Source organism: Crocuta crocuta, unplaced genomic scaffold, assembly GCF_008692635.1.
Source record: "Crocuta crocuta isolate KB4526 unplaced genomic scaffold, BGI_CrCroc_1.0 scaffold36, whole genome shotgun sequence".
In the NCBI taxonomy this organism is placed as follows: Eukaryota; Metazoa; Chordata; class Mammalia; order Carnivora; family Hyaenidae; genus Crocuta; species Crocuta crocuta.
In genome coordinates, this window is record NW_027532203.1 from 4740017 (window position 1) to 4749974 (window position 9958).

Sequence of the window (9958 nt, forward strand, 5' to 3'; positions counted from 1 at the left end):
TCGGACTGCACCTGTTGGGGGGCTCGCAGCTCCTCTTCTCCCTTTTCCTCTTCTGTCTCTTGGGTCCCCCTCCTCCCCTCTCCCCTGAAGCCGGGACCGCCTGGCTCTAACCACTCAGAGCCCGGCGCTTGCAGCCGCGGGTATGCAGCCCCGGGAACTTGGCCAAGCACAAAACGGACGGCAATGCACCCCCTCTCCCAAATCCCACCATAGCCACCCACAGCTGTGCGCAGGGGCGACCGCAGTGCACACCAGCTGCTGCCCATCTGCTGTCACCCTCTCTCCCAAGGGACATCTTCCGATATCAAAGACACTGCCCAGCTGTCAAAATAAGGGTTCGTATTCTCATAGACAGGACAATGACTGCTGAAAAGGGATGATGTAAACACATAAACAAAGCGGAGGAAGGGGAGGGCTGGTGGCTTGCCTTCCTCCAAATTCGTCCTTTTCACAGACGTAGGGACCGAAATGACCTCCGTGAGTCCTTAGAACAGCAACCCACAAGCACCTCCTCCCAGCCATGAAGGCCCGCATCAAAGGAAACTAGAAGAAGGGACGAAGAGTTTGATCTCCAGAGGAGGCAGACGGGGGAGGACGCAAGTGCTCAGGACAAAGCGATGGCCACGTCTGCGAGTTAATTATTCGCTCTGCCCCAGCAGAACAATGTGGAATGAGCACCGCAGAAAGCAAAGTGAATTTCTAACAAAGACAACAAGGGCAGCAAGACGGGCAACGAGGAAGCCTCGGGGCATAAAGGAAGGGTGACCGTCTTAAGCATTTACTGAGGCTGCTCTCCCTTTCTTGGGAAACACCTCTCGTGGACACACCTCCTTGCTAAAATTATACAGACTTCCTCACATCAAACAGAAGGCCTAGAAGAGGGTTAAAAGTTAAGAAATCAAGGTCTTTACTCCTGCCCCGTCACCCTGAACAAATCACTTAAATGGTCTCTGCCTCAGTTTTCCCAGTTATAAGCTGGGGAATCCTCAAACCAGCCTCGAGGATTATTTGGAGGCTCGTGTGTGACCACAATCGGGGAAGCAGAGTGTGGACCACCCCGGGGTCCTCCGTGGGATGAGTGGCTCCGTGGATGGAAATGCCAACCCGCCGGCCGCCCGCCAAAGTGACCGAGTTTATTTTTAAATGTCGTTGGCTTTCCTGTAACGTCATGATAGTCGGCAGCGTGTGTTTCTCTGTGCCTGCCCCGCCCACAGCGCCTGTGTCAAAGCTCTCCAACCTGCCATCATGCAATAAGGTCGAAATCAGATCCAGCAGGGAAGGCGCTCAAATGCTAGGCTCTCACGCGCCCCCGCTCCCCGCTGGCCATGAAACGAGCGGAGGCCAGCCCGGGTTACTAGTAAGCAAAGAAGGCTGTGCGACTATGGTCTTTTGGGCCCAACTGCAGCTACTGAGAGCTGGCCGTTCCACGGGGCGTGGTGATCCAAACCAAAACCGTTCACCTCTCAGCCCAAAGGCCCCAGAGCGGGAGACTGAGGGGCAGCCCCCATTGGTTCTCCACGGGCTAGAGCGCCCTACAACCCCCTAGCCTAACAAAAAGGGGCGTGTCTCACCCAAACGAGTGTTGCAAGGATTCTTGGCCCCTCAGTTCACCCGGAGACCTCAGAACAGAGCTGGAGAGCCAGGTGGCTCTTCCAGTGACAGAGGCACTGGCCACAGTGTGGAACCTTCCAGCAGGCCGAGGCTCCAGAAGTCACATCGAGTCACCAAAAGTCACTGCGAGGCAAAGGAGTGAGGTCACATGGGGACCCCAGATTCTCCCACTGCCCACAGGTGGTTAATCTAATAGTGGAGGCCCAACGCCGCGAGGCTAGGATGACAGCTGCAGACAGACTGCGGACAGGTCACAATGATGCCGCCATTCCTGCTGTCACCAGAGTCTGTGGGTCCAGGAGGCAAGTGGAGGAGGTGCCGTTTTGTACCCATGCAATTTGTCCCTTCTATTCCAGGGTCACATGCAATCTATAGTGGCTGTGCTTACATTAACCACTTAGTAAATGGACCACAGAATGGAGAGAAGTTTCTAGAAGGAATGCCAACATAACCAGGGATGAAAGTGACTCTGTGCTGAGCAGGCAGTTTCTGAAACGGCCCTGCCCTATTGTTTGGGGGGGCAATAACCAGCTGTGGCGTTGGAGGAGGTGCGAGTGTATCTGAAACTAGGTACCGGGAGACGTGTTATGGGGTCTCTTAGGTGCATGCCTGTTCTCGAAGCAAGCTGTCCCCACTCATAGCCAATGCGGTGCCGCCCAAGACACCCTCTCCACAGCTGATCAGAACAGATGTGGCCCGATTCTGAGGATGGCCTTAGCAAATGAATCCACTCCTGGCTCAGAAATCAGAGCGAGGAGGCAGCTCCTGATGGAAGCTGGGAATCGGAGATGGACGGGAATCGTGATGGAAGGGGAATTGGAGATGAGATGTGCAGAGGTTTGGAGAGAACAGGATCTGTGAGTAGGCAGAGGAAGCCAGCAAAGGGCAGGGAAACACCCAGAGGAAGGTGTCAGGGAGAAGCAGAGATGCTTGGGGACCAGGGTCCTGCTGGCCAGCGTGCAGAACACTCACCCCCTGATAGTGTCCCATGCCAGTCATCATCTGTCACGGGTACCCTAAAAGTGAACTTTTTTAAAAAATTTATTTCTGAGAGACAGAGAGAGTGCATGAGCAAGCAGGGGAGGGTCAGAGAGAGAGGGAGACACAGAATCTGAAGCAGACTCCACGCTCTGAGCTGGCTGTCAGCACAGAGCCCGACACGGGGCTCGAACCCACAAATCGTGAGATCATGACCTGAGCCGAAGTCAGATGCCCATCTGACTGAGCCACCCAGGTGCCCCAAAGTGAACTTTTTTTTAAAGTCTAAAGTGACTTAAGACTCTTACTATGAAAAGGGCCTACCTTGAGGTGACAGCATGGGGCCCTACTGGTCTAGGAAATGGCAATATTCTATGTGGGTGATAGGGATCTGGTGATCTAGCAGTTGCCTAGAAATTAGGCTTTGGCATTCTCGTCAAAACACAAAGGAGTCCTGGTTTCTCAGCGTATCCATCCCGAGTACATTTTAATACCCTAATGACTAAGATAACTGCTTACTTTGATGTTCCTCAGTCTTATCATTAGTAAGGTTAAGGGCTGCTTTTATTGTGATTACTGGTTGGAGAGTCTTCATCTTCTCCAGCAAATAGTGGCCAGGAGGGGAGACAGAGAAGGCAAATGGATTGTTTCCTTTCCAGTGTGAAACAATGGCTGGGTTTCTTCAGCATCAAATGAGATGACAGGAAAAGCCAGAAAAAGCCAGGGGCTCCTGGGGACCCGGATAATGAGGCATGTCTGGCCAGCAGGCTAACTCAAGGTCCTGCTAATTCCTGAGGGGTGTCTGTGCCAACCTCTTCAGGCCTCCTGAGTGGGCTCTTTTTGGCTAAAGCGTCTGCCCCCCTAGGGGTTCCTCCCGTCTGAGCCCTGGGCCGTCTGGACAGGTGCCCTTTCTGCTCCGTGTAGCTTCGGCTTCCAGTTGGAGATGGCTGTTAACTTGGAGGCTGGAAAAGAGCATGAAGCATCCACCACGGGGACTGCCCGTGGGGCTTCGGGGGGCACATCAATCCTGGCCACACCCCAGCCAGCTTTCTGGAGTTGGGTTGGGTACTCACCAGAGAGGAGCGCCCGGAAGCTTCCCAGACGGGGCTGACCTGCTGACTGAGGGACACACTTCCAGAGCACTCCCGAGCAGGCCAGGTGACCTCCTTAGTGCCGTGTGGGGACAGCAGGATGCATGTTTACAAGAGCCGGGGCCTGGGTGGCACAGAGCTGCACAATGCCCACCCCTTCCCTGGGCCCCAGCGGAGGCCTCCACGCCCCACGCTTCTGTCTAAATGCCTTCTCCTTTGCCCGGCTGTCCAGGGAGGTTCTGACAAGGTGGTGAGCTGTCGAAATGGTGGCTTGGTCACTGAGCCCTTAAAAACTGGCTCTACCAACGGAGGTCACATCAGGGCCACTGGACTATTTTGTTTCAGGACCAACGTGCTGTTCATCTCAGCTCTACTTCCGTGAGATGTGGAGGCCAGAGGGCGGGGTGTGCCCACCTGAGGGCTCTGGATGGGTTTCAGAAAACCCATGACCCCTGGAAACAGCGGGTGACACCTTGTGGGCATGTGGATTTTTCTGGGAAAAATCCACAGATTTTTGTCCAACATCTTGGAGAGATCTGTGAGCCCAGAGGGTTTAAACCACTGACCTAGGGTCTCCTTGTAGGAAAGGGAAGATGATTGGAGTCCTAGGGTTTTCTGGAACAGGAGACAAGCGACTCCTGGGTTTCCCGCTAAGAAGCCTGGGACACAGGGAGAGTCTTGGCTCTGGTATCAGGATGGCACCCCTGTCACTGAGGAGCCTTGTGACCCGGCGTGTTTCTTGTCCTCTTTGAGGAAGGACAAATGTATCCACTAAATATGAGACCCAAAGCCCGTCCCCCAGTACATGAAGTCCGTGCCCCCTCTGGGACCCCCCCCCCACACCCTCTCCGATTCCCAGGCTTCCTACATTTACAGCCTCTTCCCTGAATGCGCTCTTCACCTTCACACTCAGGCCAAACCAGGCTCGGTCCTGAGGGCACAGCGGCTGGGGGCCGCTCAGGTGACGCCTGTCCTCCCCTCCGGGCCAGCACGGGCCAGGTTTTCCCCTTGCTCTTCCAGCACATCGCCCCTCCTTCCTCCCGAAGCCCGCCACGCCTCCCCCTTCTCTTCCCAGGATGCCCTGTAATTGTCAGGGGTGGCCACACAGACCCAGCAGGATCTATGTAGATCTATAGAAAGACTTATCGTGCAGCTACGGAGGCTGAAAAGTCCCTCCATCTGCCATCTGCAAGCTGGAGGCCCAGGACAGCTGGAGGCCCAGGACAGCTAGAGGCCAGGACAGATGGAGGCCAGGACAGCTAGAGGCCAGGACAGATGGAGGCCAGGACAGCTGGAGGCCAGGACAGCTGGAGGCCCAGGACAGGTGGAGGCCCAGGACAGATGGAGGCCAGGACAGGTGGAGGCCCAGGACAGCTGGAGCCCCAGGACAGCTCAAGGCCCAGGACAAGTGGAGGCCAAGGACAGCTGGAGGCCCAGGACAGATGGAGGCCAGGACAGGTGGAGGCCCAGGACAGCTGGAGGCCCAGGACAGCTGGAGACCCAGGACGGCTGGAGGCCCAGGACAGATGGAGGCCCAGGACAGCTCGAGGCCCAGGACAAGTGGAGGCCAAGGACAGCTGGAGGCCCAGGACAGATGGAGGCCAGGACAGGTGGAGGCCCAGGACAGATGGAGGCCCAGGACAGCTGGGTCACCTTAGTGACCCATCAGCACACCTGCCTTGAGACACGTTTGTCACCTGTCTTCCTGGACACCACACTCTTCTGGATTTTCACCTCCTCCCAGGCCCTTCCTTTCACCTGCTAGTGGGCGCCTCGCCACCTCTCCGGCCGCTGGAGTGACCCAGGGCTCGGTCTTTGGACCTCTTCCCTGGCCTGTCTACATGTGTCGGCCTGCTGATAAAGGCCAGCGATGTGGCGATGGCTCCCCAGTGTCCCTCTCCAGGCTGCACTGCCCCCCACGGGCCAGGCTCCTGTGTCCAACCCATCTCTGTGTGGGTTTCCAGTAGGCCTGCCCTTTGCACAGCTCTCTCTACCTCATTAAGCCCATAACCTTCTAGAGAATTAGCACCAGGGACGTCATGAAGTCACCCTTAAAAACTTCTTTGACTCTGGCAGACACGCGCGCAAGGCGGACAGCTCCGAGAGCTGGATGTCGTCAAGGGGAAGGGCTTCCTCCTCAGAGAACTCTTCAGGTGTAGTCAGGGGCGGTCATCGGGAAGGAAAGACTCCTTTGAGGTGAGGATGAGATCAAGGAGAGAAATGGGCAGGGCCTGCCCTTCAGAGGTCAGGCCCGAACCTGACCGGGGCACATCACCCTTCCCGGAGCAGGGAGCCCTCACAAAGCCTGTCTCACAGCAAGGAGACTGTCGCTTCTCTGGACCAGGGGCTACCGCACCCTCCCTTTTCTCAGTGGGAGTTTCATTATTTTTACTTCACAACTGTGTGTTGGGTGTGGGGTGTGGGGCAGACAACTTACCCCCCTTAGTTGGTTGGTCACCAGAACATGAGAGTGGCGTGTGGCCCCAAGGGAGAAGAGCGTACGTGATCTGGAGATCCTGGACACGGCTTTGGGTTGTCTCCCGAGGGAAGGGGCTGTTTCTGTGTGTGGGAAGGAGAATGAGATGGTCTGGTGACCAAAGGGGTGTAGTGCTGCAGAGATGCTGCAATGGCCCTTCCTCCCGGGCACACAGGAAAAGGATGTTTCCCGGTCTCCTTTGTAGTGGGTGGGGCCGTATTACAAGATTAGACTGATGTAATACAGGCAAAGACTGGTCCATAAAAAGTTACCCTTGTGTAATTTTCCCTTTCATCCCCTCCCGATGTGACCTTGGAGGCCACATGTGGCGGACGTCAGGGCCACAGGATGGATGCAGCGTAGGTCCCTAAATGACTACATGACAGAGCCCCTGGACGACTTACTGACCCTCCCTAACTTCCATCCTTTTTCCACCTCAGGCCACATCGAACTTGAGGAAAGCGAGCAAGTCTGTTATTGTATTGGGTCGCCGAGCTTTCAGGGGCACGTGTTAGTTAGCTTATCCTGACTTACATAGAAGGCCCTCAACAATTATGGTGACTGAACGTTCTAATTTCAGAGCCCAGGCTTTTAACCACTACACTCTCTTGATTGGCCTCCTGTGTGCTCTCTCCCCCTTTCTTTATAAATTCTTTTCTGATTTTAAAAGTAATATGTGTGGGGCGCCTGGGTGGCTTAGTCGGTTAAGCGTCCGACTTTCGCTTGGGTCATGATCTCGCGGTTCGTGGGTTCGAGCCCCGCGTCGGGCTCTGTGCTGACTGCCAGCTCAGAGCCTGGAGCCTGTTTCAGTCTGTGACTCCCTCTGTCTCTGACCCTCCCCTGCTCACGCTGTCTCTCTCTCTAGCTCCTAGAAATAAAAAAAAAAAAAAAATATTTAAAAAAAAAAAAATTAAAAGTAATATGCGCTCGGTAACCACCACCAACACCACCACCAACAAAACCATGCTGATTACAAAATGGGCACAGGATCTGAACATTTCTCCAAAGACATTTCTCCAAAGAAGACGTATGAATGGCCAGCAAGCATGGGAGAAGATGCTCTCAACATCACCTGCTATCAGGGGGATTCCAATCAAAACCACCACGATCTATCACCTCACCCCCATTACGATGGCCACTCTCCAGAAACCAGATAATACCAAGTGTCAGCAAGGACGTGGAGACATCAGAATACTTATCCACTGCTGGCAGGAATGTGAAACGATGCCACGCTCTGGAAAACAGCACAGCGGTGCCTCAAAAAATTACAAGCAGAACTCTCATATGATCCAGCAACTCCCATGTGGATACATGCCCCAAATAATTGAAGGCAGGGCGTCAAAGAGATACTCTGCTTTATTTACAGCAGCCTTATTCTGCCAAAGGCAGAAGCAACCCGAGTTTCCATGGAGGAATGAAAGGAAAGGTGAAATGGGGCACACACATACACCGGCATGTTATTCAGCCTTAATACGGAAGGAGATTCCGACACACGCTACAACACGGTGTCCTTTGGCGACATGTTGCTAAGTGAAAGAAACCAGGCGCTAAGACAAATATTGAATCCTCGATCGCAGACTCCACTTAACGGGAGAGCAATCAACTTCACAGAGACAGAAAGTTCGATGGTGGTAGCTGCAGGTTTGGGTGGGGTGGGGAGGGGAAAGGGGAGCTGCTTAATGGCTACAGAGGTCCAGTTTTCCAGACGGAAACAGCTCAGGGATTTGTTGCCTGGTGTGAATGTAGTGAACACTGCCAGACTGTATGTTTCCTTAAAAAAATCTTCCAGTGGTAAATTTCATGTTAAGTGTATTTCACCACAATTAAAATGTTTTAAGAAGTTATGTGCTGACTTTTAAAACATAACAAAATATAAAGGAAGTTTTAAAAACAGCATCCTCTTGGGGCGCCTGGGTGGCTCAGTCAGTTAAGTGTCCGACTTCGGCTCAGGTCATGATCTCACGGTTCATGGGTTCGAGCCTCGCGTTAGCTCAGAGCCTGGAGCCTGTTTCAGTCTGTGACTCCCTCTCTCTCTCTGACCCTCCCCTGCTCACGCTGTCTCTCTCTCTCTCTCAGAAATAAATAAAACATAAAAAAAAAAAGCCCCCTCTCTCTCCCTTCAGTAAAGATTGTCACTGGTGAGAGCCTTTTGAAGCCCAAGCCAGCTGTTTCATAAAACACTGATTGTGCAGCACGCAGCGAAAGCCCGGGTCCGGCGGAGAAAGCAATCCTGTTACACAGGGTGAGAAGGGCCCGCTTTCTGCCTGCAGGCAGGCTGCAACAGCTCCAGGATTCCTCTGTCTTCACATCTGAATTTGGTGAATTTTGTCTTTGGCCTCAGGCAGAGGCCAGCGTTTGGGCAAACTGTAAATAGTGCAAGACTCAGGACCGTACAGACATACCTAGGGCATCGTGTCCTTTCATTTGCTCACATATTCACTCACTGAATAAATACCTACTGATCGTCTACACACGCTAGACACTGCGCTACGGGCGCAGGGGACAGCAGTGACTGGAAGGGGCCGCTTACCTTCTAGTCGGGGAGAAGAACTGTACACGTGTAAACCAACAGAAACTGCAAACTGTGACGTGCTCTGAAAAACAGGGACAGGGTAGGGACACGGAAGGGGGGGAGGTGATGCTTGAGCTGAGGCCTGGAAGACGGGAATGAGCTCCCACAGAAAGTGCTGGAGACGCTAACGGACACATGAACAGACAAATGGAATCTGTGGCGATGAGGTGAGAGCAGCGGCCGCCTCTGGAAGGGCCTGCAGGTGTGGCGACTTGGGAGGAGGTGGTCACACTTCACACAACAGCAGCTTATCCCTGGGGAGAGAGTTAAGACGGGCTCTGAGACCAGGGGCTTTAACTGTTTACTCTTTAAAAAACTGTTTTCGAACAAATCTTCGTGTTTCACAAGTATCATTTTAAAAATAGATGAATGAGGCCATTTGCTTTTACTTTGTTTTTTGCTGCCTTTCCATCTGCTCGTTCGAAGGAAGCTGATGGCTCAAAAGGGCCTTTTCTCGTCTCAGTCGGGAAGACATCCAGGGGTGTGAAGCCCTCATGGCTTCTTCGTACCAGGCCTGCGGTTAAACCGTCCACTCGGAGAAGCATCATTTCTGGATTGCAGAAGAGCGCAGAGGGAACCGGGGAGGCGGTGGGGGGAGGGGGTCCCCACTTCACCCAGCACGGACCCGGCACCTACCCGTGCAACACACTTCCTGATCCGCAGCTATTCCCGGGGCCAGTCTCTCCCTCCTCGATTCACGACGGGGCCAAACGCTGAGAGTCCAAACCCAGGCGGATGGGCGGGCTCCTGGGGAGGGGGGTGGTGCAGAAGGGGAGAAGATACAGACAGGGAAGATTTCCGGGCCTCACTGGGCTGCCTGCCAGTCTGGGCCCCGGCCCCTCCGCTGAGGCCCTGGGGACCCGGCTGACGGGAACCGGGGAGCACCTTCAAGACCACCAGCCCCGGGGGAAAGCTGCGTCTCCCCAGCCTCTTGGCAGGGGTCCCTCCTCCCCTCCCCTGCAGACGCACACTCACAGGTGAGGGTAGAAGGCGCGGGGCTGGCGGCCACCTCCTCACTCTGGGAGGGGCTCCGGGAGGCGGGGACCGGCTCCAGGTGGCCTGTCGGCCTCCAGCAGGGGCGATCCCAGGTGGGGCCGGGCTGTCGCCAGCACTTTTCTGGACACTTAGCATCTCCATCCTGGCATCACAGCACTCCCCCACCCCCCCTTCCCCGCCCCCTGAGGTGGCCTCCCCTGGAAGCCTCTCTCATTGCTAAAAGCGACTTGGAGA

General features: G+C 54.7%; 1 long non-coding RNA gene across 2 annotated transcripts; it reads right to left on the minus strand.

Annotated features, from left to right (window-relative positions):
* Window positions 1-4546: 4546 nt before the first annotated feature.
* LOC144242646 (uncharacterized) lies at window positions 4547-9831 on the minus strand. Of its 2 annotated transcripts, XR_013338404.1 has the most exons (4): window positions 9118-9831; window positions 8687-8982; window positions 6118-6239; window positions 4547-5869 (listed from the first exon to the last, which is right to left on the minus strand). It is a non-coding gene; the product is annotated as an uncharacterized LOC144242646 (long non-coding RNA). The 2 variants fall into 2 exon arrangements; XR_013338403.1 differs by having other exon boundaries at window positions 4547-6239.
* Window positions 9832-9958: the final 127 nt, after the last annotated feature.